This window comes from Passer domesticus, chromosome 6, assembly GCF_036417665.1.
Source record: "Passer domesticus isolate bPasDom1 chromosome 6, bPasDom1.hap1, whole genome shotgun sequence".
Classification (NCBI taxonomy): domain Eukaryota; kingdom Metazoa; phylum Chordata; class Aves; order Passeriformes; family Passeridae; genus Passer; species Passer domesticus.
Genome location: NC_087479.1, coordinates 29,130,699 through 29,154,277, shown reverse-complemented (window position 1 = coordinate 29,154,277; position 23,579 = coordinate 29,130,699). Strand labels below are relative to the sequence as shown.

The 23,579-nt window shown below is 33.4% G+C and overlaps 1 long non-coding RNA gene across 1 annotated transcript; it reads left to right on the top strand.

Moving 5' to 3' along the window:
* Positions 1-436: 436 nt before the first annotated feature.
* Positions 437-20,287, top strand: LOC135302113 (uncharacterized). Its single transcript, XR_010363806.1, has 6 exons — positions 437-481; positions 2,041-2,176; positions 11,520-11,647; positions 12,605-12,821; positions 16,777-16,834; positions 18,065-20,287. It is a non-coding gene; the product is annotated as an uncharacterized LOC135302113 (long non-coding RNA).
* The last annotated feature ends 3,292 nt before the right edge of the window (positions 20,288-23,579 follow it).

Genomic DNA, 23,579 nt, shown 5'->3' with positions numbered 1-23,579 from the left:
TAGATGGGGTCAACCACCACAGCATATAGAATCAAAGGCAAAGTCAAATAATGACCTATTTTATTGTTTTCTTTATTTTTGTCTTTTTTTCTTTTCTTTTTTTTTTTAAATGGCTAAAGAAGGCAGTCCTTAATTGATACTTATTCTGTGTGTAAGGGACCTGCATCTAAGTGTACTTTTCAGAAACAGAAAAAACAGATTAATTTTCTGCATTTTTCCATGTAGCATAAGACATTGCTGTGAATAAAATATTAAACTTAAAAATCTATTTAAATCTATAATATTTGTTGCAAAAGGTAAAACTTTTCTAAGGTAAAATAATCCAGAATTATTCACCCCACTCACCATGGTTTTCAACATCTTCTGCATATCTAATATGCTGCATCACACCTGAAACCAGTTCACCATTCAGCACATCTTTTATTCTTTTCCATAAGCTCCCTACTTGTTGAGGATGGGCAGCAGAGTAAATATATAACAGGTGAGTGAAGATAGTAGAACCATTCTTTCTTCCAATGGTCTGTACATCATCATTTTTGCTGATAACTTGCAGTGTCTGACCTTTTAAACTGACAGGATGTTCGCCAATGAAGCTTTATAAAGAACGGCTATCTCGTCTCAGAAAAATGGAAGCCAGGCATTCAAGACTCACTCGTATTTGTCTCTGAATCAAACTGTCATTTTTGCTCTGTTAGTGTCTGTTATCAAGTCAGGACAAGCAGTTATTCTGTAGGCTAGTTCATGTAACCTTGAATTTTTCAGAAAGTCCTTGAGAGTTAATTTAATGGGTTTATGCAACTACAGTTCATGTTTATGAGTGAGTTATACAGAATCTTGGCAGATAGCAGTCGTAATAAACATTTAATTTACAATCCCTACAATCCTTTTAGCTTTGCAAAGTGCTTCATGTATCCATCTATTTCCACTGATTTATTATAATCCCTGTTTAGCTCAACTTACATTTTTGAGGAATCCTTCATGGCTTAGAAACCAAGGCAAAGATATGAACAGTTCATCATTCAGCAGAAATCCTGTTAAGATTTCAAACTGCATTTTAGTCCAGAAATTTAACAAATGGAAAACCTTTCTCCTCCCCAAAACAAATCAAAACAAAATGGTGCATCAACACCCCTTTACAAGTGATACAAATACGTATGGCAGAGGCCAAGCAACTCACTGTATTATTGCAAAAAATAAAAATTAATACCGGTACAAGGTGCCAAACTACAAAACATTTCTAAGTAGCAGAAGTATCACATACTGTTTTATATATTTGCATAATTCAGTACAAAGTGAACTACTAAATAGTAAAAATCAATCTAGAATGCAGAATTTGCATGGAAGTAACCTACATTAGAGGTGAAGGACCAGCCTCTGAGCAGTCTTTTAATTTTAATAGGAAAATATTGTACTTTTAAGAAAAAAGTTATTTTTTCTTACAGATTTTATCTTCCCCCCCTGCCCCCCCCAATGTCTACCTTTAATTTCAGCACTGATTTTCCATTTCTATTATGGTAGGCAAAGCGTTCCTAAAATTTCTTGCAGATGGTGGTAGGCATTTGAAGCCACCTTATGGAAGTGTGCAAACAGAAAAAATGGGATTTCAAAATATAAACAGGATACTTCAATCTCAAAACCACATTACCTTTGACGATTTAAGTTTAGAAAAGTCTTTCTTCCAAAAAAATTGTGATTCATATATATTCATATTCAATAAATAAAACCACAGCAAGAGTCTAGACAACTTTAATTTAATTACATTTGCTGTGCTCAGAAATCACAAAAAAATACAGAGATTACCCACAGCATTAAGAAAAAGAATAAATTTGTGTGGCTATTGTCTATCTGTGTGTAAAAACATCTCATGGGTACGATAATCAATGGCAGGGTGAAAACACTAAAGTCCATTTTGTGCTTTTTTTATATACCGTACACAACAGTACACAAAAATGATACCAGCTTTGAGATACTAATGTTTACATCCACATTGATATTCACTTTGTGTCAAACTTCACTCCCATAAGCTTTTAAATATTTCAGGACATTGATGAACCAAAAGGAAAAGAAGGATATTGGGGCCGGAGGCTCAGAGATTTCATGAGAAGAACAACAATTATTTAGTGCAGAGGACCTTTTCAGAAAATGGTGGGCTATTTCTTCATAAAGAGAAATTCTGGTAAGGAAGGTCTTGAAGTATAAAGAAAGTTAATACATTATTGTGAATATTGAAAATTTTGGAAAGATATTAATCTTGCTGATTTCTGAGTTTCCTGGATAAAACATGTAAAAGATGTCACCATTGATTCAGGAATGGGACTGAAAGCGACACAACTGCATGCATTTTCAGAAGGTATAAAAGCTCACTTTATTACAAAACTTCACCTTTTTATAAGCAGCATAGTTCACCCAGAACCTGATTGGTTCTTAATAACACCTGTCACCCCACTGGTTAATTAGAAACCAGACCATCTTTCTATAACATCTTATATAACACGCTCCACATGTTCACAAACGCTAGCTGCAGAGACCAATATAATTGTTTTAATTCTTTTGTCTGATTTTTACAATATCCCCAGGACAATGTCTGGGAAACTATCTGTTTCTCTCTGAGAGTGTCCACAATAGATATGATTTAAAGGACTTCAGTATCTTTTTTGAGGAAAATTAGATGCGGTCAGATATTTTTCCTTTACTGTTTGCAAAGTGTAAAGGGAAATTTCTGATACATTATACAGTATTTACAATAGAGAAAACTTTGAAGCACTTTGGTTTGTGAAACCATTAGAACTGGGCAAACCATTCAGTAATAGTAATAATTCAAGAAATTTTCCCCATTTCTTTCTTAAAGAAAGAAAATTTTCTAGCAACAGATTTCATATTGTTTGAGCTTGTTTAATATATACAAGTATTCTTATGTAGTTTTAATGAGTGATTCAGCTCTTGCTGGTAAAATGCAAATGGAAATTCATGAATGTGCATATTTACTAGTTATGATTGTCTTGACCAATTCATGATGTTCACAAGATTTTACTTAGTACTTGGGTAATTAATTAACTTAAGATTGTATGTAACAAACAATTTCTACTGTTCTATTCATTACTGTTTAGAATGAATTCAAATTCTGGTTTCCTCGTTGAACAGGAGGCAGCTGCAATAAATAGAATGCCTACACAACCAGAAGAATGGAGATCTAATTTAACTATAACCTAACTACTTGTTTAGAACTAGAAACTTTCTTCAGTACAGAAAATTCTGCTGCATCTCCCATAACATTTAGTCTAGTTTGGGAAAATAAAATGGAGAAAGTATTATTTTCCTGAAGCTGACACTCTGGAATCTCCTGTCCATGGTACTCTCAGAATGAACAATTAGGATACATATATTTGTACATATTGTTTATAGTATAGCCTTTTCCAAATGTTTCAGCTGATTCTTTCTAAAACAATGGTTTGTTACATTTCTCAGTCATGGCACAATTCAAGTATCTTAGAGATAGATCCCTGAGTCTCATTTCCAGGCATGATTAAAAGCTGGAGCTTAAAGAATTATATTATTATTTTATCGAAATATGCAGACATGAGGCTGAGATATTGAACTGATAATTAGGGATTTTAAGTAGAACCATTAGCAAAGGACTACATGTTCTGTTGACTACACCTGAGGGGCTTTTGGTAAGTGACTAAATCAGTAAATGAGTTCTCATTAAACATAATGAGCAGCAAGTGCTGGGAATGAATCAGGTAAAAATAGGTTGGCTATTCTATTTCAGCTAATTGCTCTCCTGACAAACTGTTTATCTGGGCAAGGTCTTGAAAGCTATTGCCGTAGCTCTAGCAAAAAGGTATCAAAGGAATATTCAGTCCTTGATTGCTATACATCAATCCCACTGTGGATTTTAGCATGTAAAATCTCTTCCTTTGTAACATATATAGATTGTACATAGCATTTCTTCTAAAAATACTTCAGAGAGTAGTGGGATGAAGAGTCACTCTTACCAGTACGCACTTGCTGGAAATGTGGAGATGTACCCTATTGGGGTTTCCTTTGTTCTGGGACTTCTCCATCTAATCAAAACATTTTAATTAATAATGTATCTCAATTGTGCTTTTTTCTTAGAATGCTTTCAGCCTATTAAGATATTCTATTTCCTATTTTTTTTCTCTGCAGTAGAAAGGTTAGGCACAGAAATAAATAACCTGCTTTAATGTCTTTCTCCACTATCTCTGGGAATTATACAGAGTACAATAATGCTGTTGTGTTTGTTTATGTTTTATCAGTTTCTCAGTGGTAATTACTTATTTCAGTCCGAAGAACTGTAGGCTTTTCTTACTATGTCTCATTTACAATTTTAGTTATTTACATGTTTACCAGTCAGTTAATAGTAGACTATTTAAATATTTATATTTATTCCATAGTGGTGTAATGCATACAGAAGATTCACAAATCACTTTTAGCTTCTTCTGATTATAGTACTTTAAAAAAAAAAGGCAAAAAGATAACTTCTTTCAATCTGACATATCCAAGTTCAAAATAATTTAGCTTGGTTTGAAATAGGTAAATATAGCAAATAAAAAAGAGTGCTGGAAAACATGGCTTTAGCACCAGGTTATGATACACTTTTGTAAAGTGTACAAGCTTAAAAAGATGCAAATTTCTTGATTTGAAATCTTTGGAGCTACATAATCCCTTATGCATCAATTAGCTGTTAAGAGTACCCAAAGCTTCTTTTCATTTAGTATTGTGTTCTGCTTCGTCTTTTACCTTTGTTATTCTTTGTCTTTCATGTTCAATAGAGTCTTCTGTTCATTATAATCATTAGTTTTCATAAAGCTTAAGTAACTAACATAATAGTTTTGGAGGTTTTATCACATCACAGATTATAAAGTCTGATGGGAAATTCCTGATGATTTGGTCACATCTTTTGTTCTAGCTTGGTCACAGACATCCCACAAGTTAATTCATGTTTGAAAGAGAGCATACGTACACACACACACACACATATATATACTCATAATACAAATGTAAATTTTTTTTGCTATAAGATCTACCTTATCCTTCTAAGACTTTTTATCATGGCCAAATTATTCATATTATTTATTTGTAATCTGAATTTATCTAGTCTCAAGTTCCAGTCTCTTAAGAATTAAATAATTATTTTATAGGTTTTTCAGACATCCTTTTGAGCCCTCTATTATCTAGTAGATATTATTTAGTGTTCTAAACTGCGAAAGGTAGACTGAGAAAAATAGAACTAACATATAAAAAAGAAAGTCATTCATAAAAGTGTAAAATATATATCATACATCGTTTAATAATTCTCTAAATGAAGTTACTATGGAATGACAAACTTTACAATAAAAAAGGGAAAAGACTGGATGAAAATTATAAGTTAAGTATCTTAAGAATGAAAATGAATTGCATTAATTTATTATAAAATCATTTAATATTATAAAATATGACCCTGGCATAAAAACATATTGCCGTCATCATGTAAGTTTCTGATGACTGAGAGATGGGAATAATTTTATTTATGAAGTATTAACAAAGTGTCTATAAGTGTGTATAAACAAGAAAATAATGACAGATATATAGAAAATTTAGGCTTTACAGAATGAATTGTTGAGTCATGTAGTTAGAGATTAAAAATTATAGAGGTCTTTTTAGAAAGAGAAAGTTCATTGTCTGAAATACTACAGGAGATTAAATTTCCATGTGAAATCTCTTTCTCTGCTAATGGTATTGTGGCCATGAAATAAAGAAATGAAATCTATCAATCAAGATAGTTCCAGCTGACATAGGAAAATATTTTTGTTACTATACAAACACTTACAAGACTTCATTAAGAATACCATTCATAATTTTAAACGTCAGGGGTCAAGAAAAATGGACACAAATGAATAGAGTTTCAAAGGAAATCTGTAGGATGAAATGTATATTAAAGGACCTATGAAATAAGATATCTAATTGGCTTTGAATTATTTATGTAGCAAAGTGAACACATTTTGTCCATAAACATACAACTAATAGGATTAAAATCCCTGAAGATCTAAAAGTAGGATTTAATAAACCCATGAACATACATAGACTGAAAAGCAGAAATTAGTTTTTTGCTATTAAGACATGGGGTTTTTAAATGGCATCAAATTAAAAAAAAAAATGCTCTACTAGTTTGTGACTGAACCTGGTAAATCTATGCAAGTTAATAGGATTGACTATAATAAGGTTATACGTATGATAACCCAACCTTTTAATTGAAATCATAATATTTACTTTAAATAGTATCTTCTTGATAAACTTCACTCAGGGTTGAGTAGCTACTTCTGACAAAAACAGTATTTTATTTGTGTGGGATTGGGAACACAATGTTTTTGTGATGCAATAGTAAAAAGTTACTCTTTGTTATTCATATTTCATTTTTCATCCTGTTGACGTGACCCTTTAAAATGAAGAAATGCCTGGTATGCCCTGTTTTCTGGCACAATATAGACACAGGAAGCCAGTACTACATCACTTTACACTTGATTCCCTTTAATCTGATGTCAGAGACACTTGAAGTCAGTGACTTAGAAAGGACTAATTAAGGTTGCCTGATGTAGACAGCCAGGGGAAATACCTGAGTTAGTCTGTGAATCTCTTTAGGCCTACTGGCCATGGAAACTGCTTTTGAATAGTGAGAATTCCCCTCTGCATGATCTCTTTCTGCCTCAAAATCTCTCCTAATTAGGTTGTAATCAGCAATTTGACCATCAGCCCAACTAGTTAATCCAATTCCAGTAATACTGGACAGATGAAATGTTTATTCATGAATTAGTAATTTATAATTGGTATAATTTATTACGCAGGCTCCTGAAAATGAGCTTTTATTTGAATATGGTTCTTCCAACTGGTATTGTACTTTTAGGAATAAAATGGCAATATTTATCTCTTCTTCCATACAATCATGGAGAAATTCATAAACTTTAAGCTCCTGAGTGATCAAGGATCCAAGATGCCTATGCATATAGATATAAAAATTAAATTTAAATTACAAAAAAGAAAGGCCATACAGTGATTTTTATTAACTACATTTAGGCTTCCATCTGTTCTCAGCTCTTCTAGAGCTCAGCTTTAGGAAGATTCCAGCAGTCTGGGGACTCAGGGAACCTGGTCACACCTTTCTTCAAGAGTATAGAATTGATAATGTTGGAAGATACAAGTTAATTAGAAAGACCAGGAAGTAGTTTTAAACACATCCACTGAAGAGAAGAATATTGTCAAAATAGGTTTTCATCAAATTCCACAAAATTTCTTTCATACTTTCACAAACTGTTCTTTTATTTAGGATGTCTTTTGAACTGGACCATGAAGTACCACTAAAGTTTCAACTTTTTGGTTCTCCTGTAGTTTCTCAGTAGTGATACACATGAACACCTTTCTAAACTCAAAGCACATGCACAGGCCTCACTGTGCTTTTTCACACTCACTAACTTTCCATACATTTAAAATTCTCATACTGTATTTAATTTTAATATCCAAATTTACAGTTAATCTGAGTTTCTGGACCTTAGGGTTTACAATTAATTTGCATTACAAAACATTGTCAAAAATGCTTTCTGGAAAATATCTTTCCATTAGAAAACCTGCAGTTGTATTCAGCATGATGTTTTCATTCAATCTTCAAGGTTACAGTACCTTCAAAATTAATCAATAGGCACTTGATTCCTCGATGAAGGTTAAAATAATTCTCTGGCAGCCCTGGCAGAAAATGTTTGGCAATCAGTTACTTAAAATTGCTCTGGATTTTTATAAATAATAAGTTAACAGATTGATCTCTAGGAGTAGATCATTCTTTAGGAAGGGAGTTGGGAAATTTCAGTGTCTCTATTTGAATGTGGATATTAGGGGATCTAGATTTTCTATGAACATTTGCTTTAAACCTAAAACTGTGTTCCTAAATCACTTTTGCTGAAATACAAAAGCAATGGTCCAATTTATCATTACATTAGTAGTTGCATCTCCTAATGATCTGGCTCAATTCAGCAAGTGAAAATATGCTAGTTGAGAGTTGAAATCTTCTAGACATGAATGAAAAAGAAATCTGAAAAAAATATTTATTATTTCATATGGTATTATTTTAATAAAAATTGGTAGGAAGAGAGGACAGGTTTCAGTATCTTCTAGCTACTTCGAAGGGCAAACAGAGACATGTCTCAAGAAACTTTATTGACGTGTATTTGGAATCATCTGTTAATCTGTGAGAACATAAGATACCTTAAGGTGTAGAAACTGTACATATCTCCACTTATTCAAAATCTTATAGGAAAATACATGAAGCTGTTAAAGAACACAGTTTCTTGCCAGCTGTCAAAATTTTTGACACAAAATGATTGAGATGGGGTTTGTATTCTCAGCATTAAACCAAATTATTAAGAGGAATATGTAAAGAAGACATTTTATATTCTATGAAAGTTTGAAACGTTGTTAGAGCTTAAAAGTTAAAAATATTACCATTCTCATTTCTTTGAACATGGAAAATGGAAATTTTAATATGAATCACATATCATGAGAAATAAAGCTGAATAGTTGTGATCGACAATCAACTGCATCTTAGTAGTCTTGTTGGTTTTACAGGTACTGCAAAAACCTTGACCTTTTGAAGACATGCAGAATGCAACTACAAGTGCTCCTTTAAGATACAGGAAGTAGGGGATGATTATAAATCTAAATGTAGCAAGACCTTACTAAATAATGATTAGTAGCTAGCAAAGAAATTTGTTTATCTAAGGGCAATAACTGTATGGCAAATAATCTGAGATGCTCTGTGGTGATTTAGAAAAAACATCAGGTTGAGAAATTATAGTTTGCAGGTATTGGGGCAGAAAGTCAATAATGAACTTGAAGATTTCAATCCCATTAGTTTAAGGAAAGTATTTCTGATAATCCCCAAATGATATTTCATTAGAGAAATGTTCATTATGGATTACTAGAAAATCCAGGAACTGTAGGAGGTTGCATGCCAGGTGACTCATAACTGGCATTTGATCAAGTTCATCAATAGATTTTGTAAAAAGACAAAAGGGACATGTTACTTGCCCTGAGGTCAGGCTGCAAAAGTTGTATAATTTCCAAAGTCTGTGCATGCTATTTGTTGAAGAGTCATCTGTGTGACCAGAGTGTTGAAAATCCTGCTGCCTGTCTACCCAACTGTCAATCACTGCATGGAACATGAGACCTTTCTGGACAGCAGCATAAGTAAGAATTTTTTGCTATATTTCAGTGTCATGACTTCACTTTAAAAATGTATAAAACAGAATTTTGCAGACTAAAACTTAGCATTCATGATCCTACTAATGTTTGAGCATGAATCTGTCAATTTGGATAAGTATCCAAAAATATATATATATCTGTAAATATATATATATATGTATAGATATATTCATATGGTTGTGATATGCTGAACAAATGCTTTCACAGAAGTATCCATAATTATGATTTGAGTTCCTGATGTAGTTCTAGAATGAGAAATATATGTGGCATAGTTTTCTTTCTAGTTTGTATTTTCTTTATGAAGCATTGAATTTCATCTACCATTTGGTATGCCCAGATCTTGCTTTCCCTGTTCAAGCACCATTATCTCCATTCACAAGTATTCTCCTTCCTTCCTTCCTTCCTTCCTTCCTTCCTTCCTTCCTTCCTTCCTTCCTTCCTTCCTTCCTTCCTTCCTTCCTTCCTTCCTTCCTTCCTTCCTTCCTTCCTTCCTTCCTTCCTTCCTTCCTTCCTTCCTTCCTTCCTTCCTTCCTTCCTTCCTTCCTTCCTTCCTTCCTTCCTTCCTTCCTTCCTTCCTTCCTTCCTTCCTTCCTTCCTTCCTTCCTTCCTTCCTTCCTTCCTTCCTTCCTTCCTTCCTTCCTCCCTCCCTCCCTCCCTCCCTCCCTCCCTCCCTCCCTCCCTCCCTCCAATAAGTATTCTTACATGGAATTAAAAGAAAACTTTCTTTTTAAAGTCAGTTTACTTGTAAGAGAAATAAGGCAAATTATTTAATTATCTTGCCCTTTGGCATATGAAAGTGATTCTATACTTATTATCCCAGCTTTAAATTTAAGGAATTCACCAAAAAATCACAAAATGTGATTTTTATATGCTGGCAGATTCTACCAGAAGTATAGAAATCTCATGAGATGTTTCAGGAAAGTTGCCTGCATAAACTGGTATGGATAAACAAAAAATGTTATTAAGCTTGACTTTCATGAACATAATACAGTTTTTATATATTTTTTTTAGTTTGGTTGGTCCTTTTTTTTATCCCTTGGTGAATGCACAAGAGTACATCCCAAAAAACAAACAAACAAACAAACAAAAAAAAACCCAAAAAAACCCCCAAAACCACAAAACAAAAAAACCACCAGACTAGAAAGAGAGTTGAATTAAGACAGATAAATGAGTCTTCACAAAAAACTTGTTTTCCTTTAAACCCAACGAGTTAGAGTAAAAAGTGTGTGGAACATTGCATGGTGGAAAACACATGCAGAAATAAAATGAAGAACATGGTGATTTGTTTCAGCCCATTTTGTATGATGAGGCAGTACCACCAGGCAGCAGAAAGAGAGCTGGCATAGGCTGCTAGTGCAGAAAATTAAGAAGTTTAAAGATCAATGTATTATATGCTGAATAACCTTCATTTAAACACTACTGCAAAAGTAAAGAACAGATAGTATGGTTTTTGATTTAAAACTTTATAAGTATTTGAACAGATGTTTTTATTCTTTCTGGGAGATTCCATAAAGACTAAGATAGAAATTAAGCCTGCCAGAAAAGATGTATAATAAGACTATAGATGGATAGAAAAGGAGTTTAAGCATTTTAACAGATGGCACAGTTCAATGAATATAAATATAAAATAATTATGACTTTGATGAGTCTTTATCACACAAGGCCATGTTCATCATAAATTATAAACTATAAAAAGGATTTCTACAGTCAAAAGACAAGCCTGTTTGTATCATTAATGAATGATGAACAACAGAGACACAAGCCCCAAATCTCAGTGTGAAGAATAATTACAACTTTGATAAGTCCATTACACAGGCTTTCCTATACTTTGTAAAATATGTAGAATTAAAAATACAAAGATTTTTCTTTTAAATCCCACAAGAAAAGCCTTTATGTGATTAAAATTTAGTGGTTTGCTGCAATAATTTTGAAATGAAATAATGAAATTACTTAAAACTGAGAAACAAGTAGATCACAGGCTTAATTAAAACAAATCAGAGTGAAAGGGAGTTAAACATTAATTTATTTTAAAGTGCACTTATCGACACCTCATGAATAATGTATTATTATTTCAGTGAGTAGTGTTATATATTACACATTGCACACATAGTATATCCTCTTGTTATGTTAACTTAATACAGAAATCCTCCAAAATTTTAGGCCTCAGTATCCATTTCTACAGACATAAAGAACAATTAGGGGCATCTATCAAAAGGCTGCTTTACATTTGCTAAAAAGCCTCTCCCTACTAAGATTTTTTTTCTTTTAATCAGATAACTCAATTTACAAGGGACAACATATACTGTGAGAGCAGTCCATGTCACATCCAAGTGACTCACAAAAGAACATGATATCTGTCATGAGTTTGTTGGAATGAAACAGAGAAACATCCTTTAAAGAGGTAAAGTTGAACCTTGTTTCTTATCTGGACATGACAGAATAACAGTATGGGATAATGTCAAATTAAGAGGAACGGTAACTCTAATTTACAGATGATAATTTAATTTACACAGTGTCTGCTTAAACTGCCAGAAAAAAGTGAGGCTGGCACATGTGTAGATTCTGCAGATTCACCCTTCCAGTCTGCCCTTGCCTTATGCCAGGTTTGCCTGTACTCCCACAGCAGCCCAGATGCTAAACCAGATTTTCCCAATCCTGACAGTTTTGGCACAGTGTCATTGGACTGCTTACTTTATAGAAGGTCCTTTCCAAACTGAAAAGGAGTAAAATGACATGTTGTCTCATCCTGATAAAAAACAGGGCTGAACTACATGGCACCAAATGTAGAACCATTGCTCTTTCATGAAACTGCAGAGAATGAAGTGTTACATACAATGAGGATGGTGTTCACCAGCACAGATCTTTATAGCTGAATATTTGCTAAGTCTAAGATAGTCGACCCAGCCTCACTCTGCAGTCAAAGGAGAGACATTAGGGTGGTTCCTTTCACTTTGAAATGCTTATTAATCTCCGAAGACCATAGCTGTGGCAGTATGCTTGTTGTACCACATGTAGCACTGGTTAAAACTTCTTTTTAATCCAAAACACCTGCTTCATCTGGGAGAAATCAGAGTTTTTAGTGAGATACCATTTTAATAACAATATCATATTAGTGTGTGAAAAAAAATTCCAATTTTATCTTGCTAAAAAAAAAAGAAAAATTTTAAAATTAAAATGTGCCATATGCTTTCCAGATGTATAAATCCTTGGGGAATTGTCCTAATTTTACTTACAAAGGTAGTTTTAGATAATTTTGATTATGGCTTTTGGATTTTAAATATAAGATTAGTGAGCTAGTATATTATGGATTTTAATTAAAGGATACTTTGTCTAAAGAATTTTTCATTCATTCATACAGCCCAGCAAAATCCAACATGATTGCAAGAAGTTACTCTGGGACTAGGATTCGGTAAATTCTTTGAAGTGAAGGAGAGAATGAGTTGACCTTCTATCTTGGAAACTTCAGGGACCTGCTGTCAATGGTTTGTGTGCCCTGTGATCCCATGAGCTGCTCAGCAGCCACATCCCTACAGTCCTTGGCTCCAAAGAGGGGTTCTCTTGTGCTGTGCTCCAAGGTATATGCTTATAAATAAAGGCCACTGAAGCTGGCACACTGAAGTTTTGAAAAAGGGCTTGGTAAATAATCAGGGACACTATGGTGTCCAATTAACCTTTGGGGACCAAGAAATTCTTAGGTATTTCCACTGTCTGCTCAGTCCCAAAGACTTCTGCTTTCTGTGATGTGCTGCCTGCCATGTTAGTGCCATGAGCTTTTGATTGAGTGAATTCACAGATTACTTGAACCCAAATTTGGCTGAAAGAAGATATATTTCAAGTAATAAAACCTATGAATATTACCTTTCTTTTTTTATGCTTGATAAAATCAGACATGATATCAGAATTTTAAAGATTTCATATAGGAACATAGTTTAAAAATATATATATATTTTCAGGACTGAATTTTTGAAAATATATTTGGTTCTTTGATGGGCAATAAAAAATGCTTGATTATTTTTTATGAAAGCAGAAAGCTGTAGCTGTTAAAGTATATGAATTAACTGAGTAAAATATAAAAGCTAACAAAAATCTAAAATACATTAACCAGTACGTAGTATAGACACAATAGGTTTTAAAATACTATGCAAACTTTTAGAATATACTTTCTAGTTGTATGCATAATAAAAAATATAACATAATGCATCCCATTTGCTAATCTTTCTCCCAAGAGCTCATCTGCAACAGTTAAAGAGAAAAGTGAGATTATAAAAAATAAAGAAAGGTTTTCACAAATCTAATTGAAATTTTCATTAGGCTGATGTTATTTTTAGACTGTCTCAAAGCTTCATAATTGAGCCTTTAAAGTTGTACAAACAAATAGAAGACCGGTAAGAACCTGAAATTCATTATGTTTATTAATGAAGTCAGCCTGGAAACCTCTTCATTGAATGCTGCAATTTGATTGCCATCATATTCTGATTGGACCCTTGATTTACATTTTAATGAGCATATATTATTTCAAATGCAAACCAGGGTGTTATTGGGGTGTTTCTGACAAGACTAAATAAAAAATTCTTATGTTCTGTTTTATAAAAATATGAAAAGTGTAAGGCAAAAACATTTTAATATATTAGAAGAAGCTTTTAATGACTGATATTAATTAATTAATTGTAGATTCCTGTGAAAGAATATATTTGAAGCTCCTTATTGAGAAATTAATTTTTCAAGATTATTGTTTTTACAGTGGACATCCACATCGCTATTTAGGCTTCTTCATTCCCCTTGGCCTTGAGATACTAATTGCTTATGAAAAGAAGAAATATTATAGAAAGACATTTTAAAAATAATTTTGTACATGCAAACTGTTTGCTCCATGATTAATTTTCTATTTATTACATTATTTATTTCTGATTTATTTCATTAGTATTTATTTTCTGTCTATTTTACTTAGCACCTTATTAATTTTATTAATATATTTTAAAATATTATTTGGATCTTTGCTACAGTGGCAGTAAATTTTAAAGCAAAAAATAATATGGCTTCTTCTAAATTCATTCAATCAACAAATTGAAACATGGAAGTAATTACTTTTTGTCCCCTTGCCTATTCTTAGTTTTATGAATAGAGTAGCTGTGAGAAAGACTGGTACATAAACATGCTGTTGGAATAAATACAGAAAATTGTTTAATTATTGGAGCTTTCCTATATTGAAAAAAATTTAAAACTCCCTAACAACCAAAGAAACAAAACCCCAAACACACACAAAAACTCACAAAGCCAGCAGAAGTCAAAGCTCTTTTCAGCACAACTGTAGGAAGCTGTCCTGGGCTAGAGCCATTAATCCAAACACTCTTGTAAATGAGCAAGTTGGCTGCTCTTATTAGCTGGCTGGAACTCCACTGCAGTTAGTGAAGCTGCACTGCACTGGACTATTTCCAGTTTGTAACAATTATAAAAATTGGCTCCAAAGTGCTCATGTATTTTCCAGTGCTCCTGAAAATGAGAGAGGAGAGGTATATATGGCAGGAGGAAAGGATATTTTCATGCAAAAATAGTTATAACTCCTATTGTATTTTGCTATTTTGTTTCTGTTTCAGATTTTCATACAGTTTGTTTTAAACACAAAGCCAGGAAGTGAATGCATAGTTTCCCAAGCAGTTGTGGAAACATCTGTTTGGATTTATCTGTTACAGTTTTCTTTTTTTTGTTTCCATAATTTACATGAGTTTAACTTATTACTTACTGGACAATATCCCTTTTTCTGCATAAACTCCTTCATGTAAATCTAAACAGATTCTTGATCCAGCTGATGAGATAACCACTATAAAACAATGATTGACCTAATCAAAATTTTGTAGAATATGCTTCAAATTTCAGGTCCTTAGATTTGTTATTATAGTCAGTCATTCTTTACTGAAAGGCTTTACTGAAAGACTGAAAAGGGAAGGGTGAAGACATGTAAAAAAAGCAAGATAGAGACGCTGAGGCCAGTGAAGAAAGAGTCAAATCCCAAATAAGAGGAGAATTAGGAAATGCCTTAATCTTGGGCTAAAAATCTCTTGTAATGCTATAGTAAAGGTATAATTGATACATCAGACACTCTCCCCCGTAATTCATAGAATGCATTTGGTGAATGTAGCATTCTAACCCCAGCCATGAGCAAAGGCACACATGTTGAAGCAAGCAGAGGTTGAAGCAGCTGTGATCTGATGAGAAGCTTGAATAGAAAGAAACAAGAGATGATAAAACTTGCCCCAAAGATAGAAGAAGAAGATCTTTGTTCCCAGAGATGGAGATGATTCCAAAGATAAATGAAAAGAACTTTTGCTTTTCTACTAGAGCTGCTCATCCTTAAAATTGTACCCCAATAAGCTGAGATGACCCATGATGGTAGTTGTGGGAAGACTACCAAACTGTGGAAGGATCTTCATGACTGCAGATTTCTGGGTGGCTGCTATTCATGAAAATTAAAACCACAAGAGAACTGTTTCTTGTGGAAAAGTCTCCATGGAATGACAAGAGAGATTTCTATCCCTAAGTGAACTGAATAAAAATTATTATAAAGATGGTTAACTGATTGAAAATACCAAGTTTTCTCTCTTTATAGTGGCAGTGGGAAAGGAAAGAGGAGTTGAGGAAATGAGAAGTGTTCTGAAAGTTTATTCTACTTATTATTCTTCTTTTAGTTCTGTTAATAAAGCTTTCTTTATACCCTTTTAAAGTTTTGAGCCTGCTTTTGCCCTTCTCCTAATCCTTATCTCACAGCAAAAATTGAGAAAATAATTTTAATGGGTGCACTGGCGTTTGGCCAGCACTCAACCCACTACATTAATTTGTGCCGTGACTGAGATTAGCAAACCAAAACCACTACAGCCTTCTACTTAGTCTGTCTTGTTTCTCTGTCTCTCCCCCCAATGCCCAACTTGCCCCCTCCCATTTCTATCTACCTCTCTATATTTACTGTTAAATAAAATCCGTGTTATTGACTTCAGCCTGTGGTTGTTTGCACCTTAATTCGGACAGAGGCATCTCTTTATAAATGGATCATAATAACATCCTCCTGCAAGAGATTTTGGAAAGCATTAATGCAGCTGGATTTTGGCTTCGGGATTTTGGTTTTAGGGACATGAAGGATAGCCAGTCTTTGAGTAGATACACCTGCAACTAATAACCCCTAAGGTGTTTGAATGTAGAGTTCAATTTTGTTGAAAAAATAACAGAAAAAAAAATCTTTTGCAATGAAACAAATTTGGCATGCTATAAGGGTCTTGTTTGTCTGCTGTTTCCTTATACAAGGGACTTTTTTTCAGGTTCAGCACTATTCCAGCAATCTATTACTTTCTTTGTTGCAATAGTCAGGCAGAGTCTCCTCTAGATACCAGGAAAATAAAAAAAAAAATCTTTGTCACCACTTTGCCCACTTTTAAAAGGAAAATATTTTTTTTATTTCTCCTGAATTACTCTTAGACCTATTTTAATTTTAAGTGTGTCTGATACATGATGAGATAATCAATGTTTTAAATGCATTTCCAGAATGCTGGCTTTTTATCCCTGGAAAAAACACAGCTTTGGTCTATCCTCATTTGTTCAGGTAAGAGGTACATCTTGTTCTCAATTTATTTTGGTGTTTCTGAGAAATACTTCAATCCAACAAATAGAAAAATGAAAACTTGTGAGAAGTAATTCCACTAAATTGTGGATTTAGTTTGTCTCAAAACATGGATCAAAACTTAAATAGCTTTCATTGCTTCACTTTTCAATACAGAAACCTTACAACAGAGCAAAATTATACCAAAAAATAGGGAACAGCAAACATTTGGTTATTGAGGCTATGTACAACCATAATCAGGAGTGCTACTGAAACAAAGGCAGACTGCTTAAAGATTTTCTATGCAGTAAGTCTAAAATAATCCTTGTAAGGTCACCCCTGATTATTCTGTGTCATTTGTCTATTGTTTTCAAGTTAGATTTGACTTCAGCCATAGCAGCTGCTTGCTTAACAGTGATTTTTTTTCTTTTGCCTGAAACTGTACCTTAGGTTTCATGTTCTTTGGAGCCATTACCTCCTTTTTTACATATTTGTTGATTAGATTTTATAAAACATTATAATGTGCCAGTCAGAAACCATGACACTACACACAAGCAGTTTCATAAAATTTAACACAATTTTGAATATTTTTAAGGAAAAAATTTCATACATAGAAATTCAAATATTTAAGGATGTTCATTTATTCATGCATTCATCACTGTATAACGTAAAACATTTTTTACAAATGTTGCAAAACCTTTTCTTTGAAAATTACCATTTATTTTACAATTTTTCTCTTATCTGCAAATAATTTTCAAGTATTTACGAAAAGCTTTTGAATAAATCAAAGAAGAACAATGGTTCTATTCAGTTTTCTCCTTTTAATACACAAATATTCATGGTTAGTTAAGAGCTTAAGTTGTGTGAGACTTTTTCGAATCCTTTACAGGGAGAGGTAAATGCTTAATATCTATCCGTTGTAGAAAAGGAATGCCAGGAGAAAAACACAATTCTTGGATGAATACAACATATTTCAATTGTGATTTTATTTTGTTGGTATTCATAAAAAGTTTCATAAGTAACCAGCTGTTGTTTTAGTTCTCACAATTAACTCAATCCTCAGTAACAAGCCAAATGTTTTCACTGAAAAAGGGAATTTGTCAATAGGTTGGTACAATAATTGCATAATCAATTTAAAAAAGCTTATGTATACTAAGCCCTGGCAAAAGGGAAAGTCTTACAAAAGAGGTTATTTTTATTGCTATCTTTATTGCTTTTCTGTCCCAATCACAGCCTAACTTCTATGCCTGGGGAGGACACCTTCACTTACGACTTGGCATAGTGTGAACTCAACAGATGGACAGAAGTAGCCAAAAGCCAGTGCTGTATGTACATTTAGGGTGTTTGCCAATGGCAGGATTCTCAAACAGGAATTTTTAAACAGCTGTCAATCCTCAAATGATAACCTGATCTTCAAAGGGATACAACACTACTAATTCAGCTTTGAGATATTTCTACTTCAAAGAACAGTAAGTGCCAAAGTGTGCAAGGAAAGCTTTCATTTTGGCTTCATTTGGGTTCCATATTTGGCTTCTTTTCTGTGGGGTATATGAGCTGCAACATGGAAACTTGACATGCATAAGACTTGAGTCTTTGGACACTGCGTCCTGGACATTTTCTCCTGTTTGATCCTGTGAAAATATCCCTTACTAAATGCAGCTGAAAACTGAAGCTGCTGGGACATGTTTGGAAGCCAGGTCAAGTTGAATGGTGTTATTTCACCACAAATAGATGTATTCATGCAGCAGACAAAGGCAGTTTAAATTTCATTGTCCACCGAGGACATCAGCCCTTCTGAACCGTCATATTTGACAGTATCAAGAGAGGTAAAATGTTAGGATTACTCCAAATTTCCTGAAGATACTACAAAAAATCTAGCTGTTCCTCCCAAACCCTTTTTGTCTTTGGAGTCAAAGGATTGTGTACTGAACCTGTTTGGTTCTGCCAAGAAGAGCAGGAGTTTCTTATTCTCTTTCAACATCTGTGATAAATATTTGATCTGTGACATTCTGGTTCTGGGGAATATCACTAACAGGGATTCTAAAAAAAATATTTTGATGGTAAGCAGAGTGTTGCTAAGCATTTTTGGAAGCAGTAGAAAACGCTTTTAAAAGCAGCACAGTTCCCACAGAAGGTAATAAACTAATGTGATCAGAGGATGCTGTGACTTTTGTGTCCTGTGTTCTCATCTTGTTCTTGATTCCAGTGCTTAGTGACACTTACCCTGTCACCTATTGTCTTTCTACTCTGATATAATCATGTATGAAATATTGCAATAGTTTTAGTTACCATTTAAAGGAACTTGTTGAGAATTAACTCTCATTTATATATGCTTTGAGGTTCTAGCTGTAAAATGCTATCAAAATAGTGTACACCATTTAATAAGAGTGAATTCATATCTCTATTTTCATGGAATGTTTGTCATAACAATCTTTATCCATGAGTACTACTGAGAAGTATATAAGCCACCATCTATAAAGCAATATCATGACTGGGTGATAGTAAGCTTACAACACAGAATATTTCAATAAAAATTAAGAACATTTGATAACCAGGAAATTATTAATGCTGAATGTATATTTTATTATGCATTTTTAGTTCTGAACAATGATTATTTTTAGAAGAATAATAAAGCCCTTTTACATTGCTTTAAATTTTTTGAAAATCTTTGTGAAACATCAGGTCTCTATGAAACAACTGAAAGTAAGAACGTATTTACAGACAACAATTGAAATGCTATTACTTTTGGGGTTTGGGAGGTGGTGGTGACATTATTTGTTTGATTTCTATTTGTTTGGATTTTTTTCTGCAGTAGCTTCTTTTTAGCTCATAATGTTAACTCTACAGTGGCCATCTGCAAATACAGTCAGCCATGGGATCTAGCTAATTGTACAACAACCAGTATGAGAGAGCTTTTGCATATTTTGGGGTTCCTAAACACTTCCAAATTTGCTTTCATACAGTCTAGACAAAGTGGAGACAAGCAGTGCTGAACAAAAGTGAACTAGTCCACCAATATGCTCTGCTGCTGCTTTGCATTCTGCTTTGCTCTGTGCTACCAGCTGGGGTCTGCTATTCTAAATTTACTACAAATGCTTTGAGCTGGAGCTGTGGCTTGTTTTTTAGAAAAGAGTATGGCTGAGAGGAAGGTGATCATGCGATCTGGCAAGCATAAGCTTTCTCACAGACATGTCCTTATCTCTGTTGCATGGATCTACATTGAAGAAAAGGGCAAAACCAGAAAAATGTGCATCTGACCTTGTGCATAGCCTCTCTTGGGAAAGCTTAATAAGATGGAAATATCCCTTATTCCTACTATCTATAGAAAATAGAGTCTGATAAAAAATGGGGCAACAAAACCAGTAGATGTGGATGCATGTGATAAAGAATATTTTAACACAGTTTTAAAAGAGAAATACAATATTGCTAAAAAATTTCATTAGGATAAATAATGCCTTATCTCACTAGGGATCATTTTGAGCACATTATAATAAAAAGTACTTATTTTTCATTCACTTAAAGTCCTTAGTTTTATACATAATGATGTAAAGCATCTTCCTTTTCCAGGACTCTCCTGAGCATGGAAAAAAATAGTACAAGATGTTCTATCTTACATTTTTGGCAAGCTATTTAACTACTTTTGCTGAATCACATTTTAAAATCTTGACAGTGACTTAAATGGCCATGGATTTCAGCTTTGCTCCTAACATACCATAATGTCATAACTCTCTTCAGCAAGGCAGTGATGAGCAATTTTAAGCAGTGCAATACACTCTCTGTGTGCATGTAGTCCCTCATCCCTCCTTAATAAGCATGCAGAGACATATATTTTACAAGACACAACAAGCCAGGGGAAAAACACCCCATTAATCTCCAGCAACTGGAGCAGTTTGTTTTGTAATGAAATTTTGTTCTGTCCTTCTAATACAAACTGGAACCTGTTTACTGTTACATTTTAGGTCCAAAAGAAGAGCTCTTTGATAGAAAATTTCTCTATGGGTCATGCATGTTCTCCACAAAAATAATGCTAAAATATTTTTGGTGCAGAAATAGACTCAAGAAAGAAACAGCATGCTCTAAATTCATGCATTGTGATCTACTTTACTTCCCTTGACCAGCAAAGGGCAAAAAATTTATTTATGCAATACATGCATGAAACCCCTTAGTTTGTTACTAACCCTGTTCCATATTCACACTGATAGAGGCAGAATACCTTAAGACAACTATTCTGGGTTTCTTTATTTCTTTCCAACCACTGTAACTGTATCAATTACTGATTGATAAGGTTGGTCCCATCAACAATAATAACTGTAATTGTGAGTCTGCTTTGATTTTCGGTGTTTAAACAAGTAAATTTTGTGCATACCTTGAGACCATGAAGTGTTGTTTTTCTTTAGCTATGAGTAAATCAAAATCATGCATTACTATCATAATTGTTACAACAATTATTTGTAACATAAATGTTATAACAATTGTTAAACAAAATTCTTTTAGAAACAGTACTGCTGGCCTGAATATGGTGCATTGTCCGGTTGGCTCTGCAGGTATTTCTCCATAAAGAAAATCTCCTTTAATTCATAAATTCATTACCTCACACCTCTCCTTAGGAAGTGTTTGCCTGCAGAATACTTTTGTAGTGGAAGACATGTATATGAAGAAGACATATGCCCAATTCTACCAGGCCAAGGCTCTGCATCTATTTAAAAAAATTAGTTTCCCTTTTCTATGGACAGCACAAGGATTTTCTCTAGGTCTTTACCAGCCAGGACTTTTCAAAAACTTTCCGAAAAATGTGGTGGGGTCTAATATTTAATAATTGTGTAATAATTACTGTATAATTATTGTTCAAGGAACTACTATTGTACATATTGAAAGAACAGTTTCTAAGGGGTGAAACAGAGAAATGAAAGCTGCAGCTGATGCAATGTTTTGGATGACCTTATGCTAGAGATGCATAATATTTAAAGAAAAAACCAAAGGAAAAGTAACACAATACAACCTCTCTCATTAAAGTATTAAAAGCAGCAGAATGCTCAATGTTTTCAGGGAGTCGTTAAAGTGTTAGGTCTTTATACAAGGCAGCAAAATTCAGTAAATATGTTAGGCCATACAAGACAGCAAAATTCAGTAAATAATAGAATTCTTAAATACAGCAGAATTTATTTGTTTATAATCCTGAGCCAGAGTATTTATTGTTTGAGAGAACACTGATGGTATGAAGAAATTTTCAGACTATCAGAAATTAACAAACTTCATAAAAATTAGGGTAAATGGTTGTTTGAATATTTCCTGACAAAGGGCATGCTCTTTTGTTTAGTTTTCTCTACTCTGAAATGATTCATATGCTCAAGGTATTCAAATACAGTGATATAATAGTTTGTGAACTGCACAACATGAATAATATACTCAAGTAATTTTCATATAATCCACATTCAAAAAACTTTTCTTCTAGTCAATTCAGCTGTTAAATTTAAAAAAAAATTCAAAGGAAATCAGGATCAGCTGCATGCCTTTGGCTGGCCAAAATCACAAACATGATTGCAATTATTATTGTTCTTTTAGATAATTAATCATGTAAAAAATGGACAAAGACTGCAAGATTAATCTACCTCTTAATACACCAGAAGAAACCAAAACCAGCATATTAATAATTAATTAAATTCTGCATAATTTATATTTTTTTTTTGTGAAGGTAAAATATGGCTTTTTTCATCCTTAGATTTATTTCAAAATTATCCCTCAGTTTTAAAGACTTGCATATGGAGGCTTTTGGCATGAAATGTAATAGAATTACATTTATTCCATAGTGATAATTCTAGATTAATGTTTTCATTTTTGCAGTGCAGAAATGTGTCTAAATTCAAGTTAACTGAAGCTTTGCAGATGATTTACAATGGAGCATTAAGAAAGTGCACTCAACTGTCATTCTGGATTAATTAAACCCTAATATAAAGAGAATTTAGTGAATATCTACCATCTTCATTTTGCTTGGAACCAAAACTGAGGAAAAAACCTTCATGAATAGAGGACTATTTTTTTTTCTCAAGTATTCTTTTCTAATCCTATTTAATTGCTTTAGAATCCCATTAATTCCATCAGAAGCACAGAATACTGCAGCTGTGTAGGCATTTGAAGAAAAAATAGTGGTCAAACTACATTTTGACATGTTAAAAACAGAATCCATAGAGCTTCAGAGGTTTGAGCTAATAAGATTAAATCTTACTGTTTTGAAAGTATTTCTGTCACTTTCCAGCAGGTTTTTGAAATTCAAAATGTTCTTTTCATGAAGAGTGTAAGACAGTGTTCCTTAAAATATTAAAATCAGCCTTTTACACAAAACATTGCATCCAAATTCTATACAAGATGCTGCCCTTTTATCTACATACCAATAATGTGTACAGGTTTTGTGGAAATAATTGGTATGATGGAAAATGTTTATTTAGTTCTTACAGTTATTTTACTGCAAAGTAAGTGAATACCCTCACTCCAGAGAGAAACTTTGTAAAAATTTGTCAGACTGACCCAAATAAAAAGTAGTAGCTTATAAAAATAAGAAAATGGAATTTAGAAACAAAGTTACCATAGTGAAAATAAACTTTTGTATTTCCTGAACTCAGTCTACCTATTCTTTCAGATTATCATGTTAGGGTGTTTGAATTTTTTGAGTTGGAAGGGACCCTAAAGATCACCTAAAGGTCCAAGTCCCCTGCCTCACCGCTGCCTGCAACCTTCCACCAGAGCAGGATGC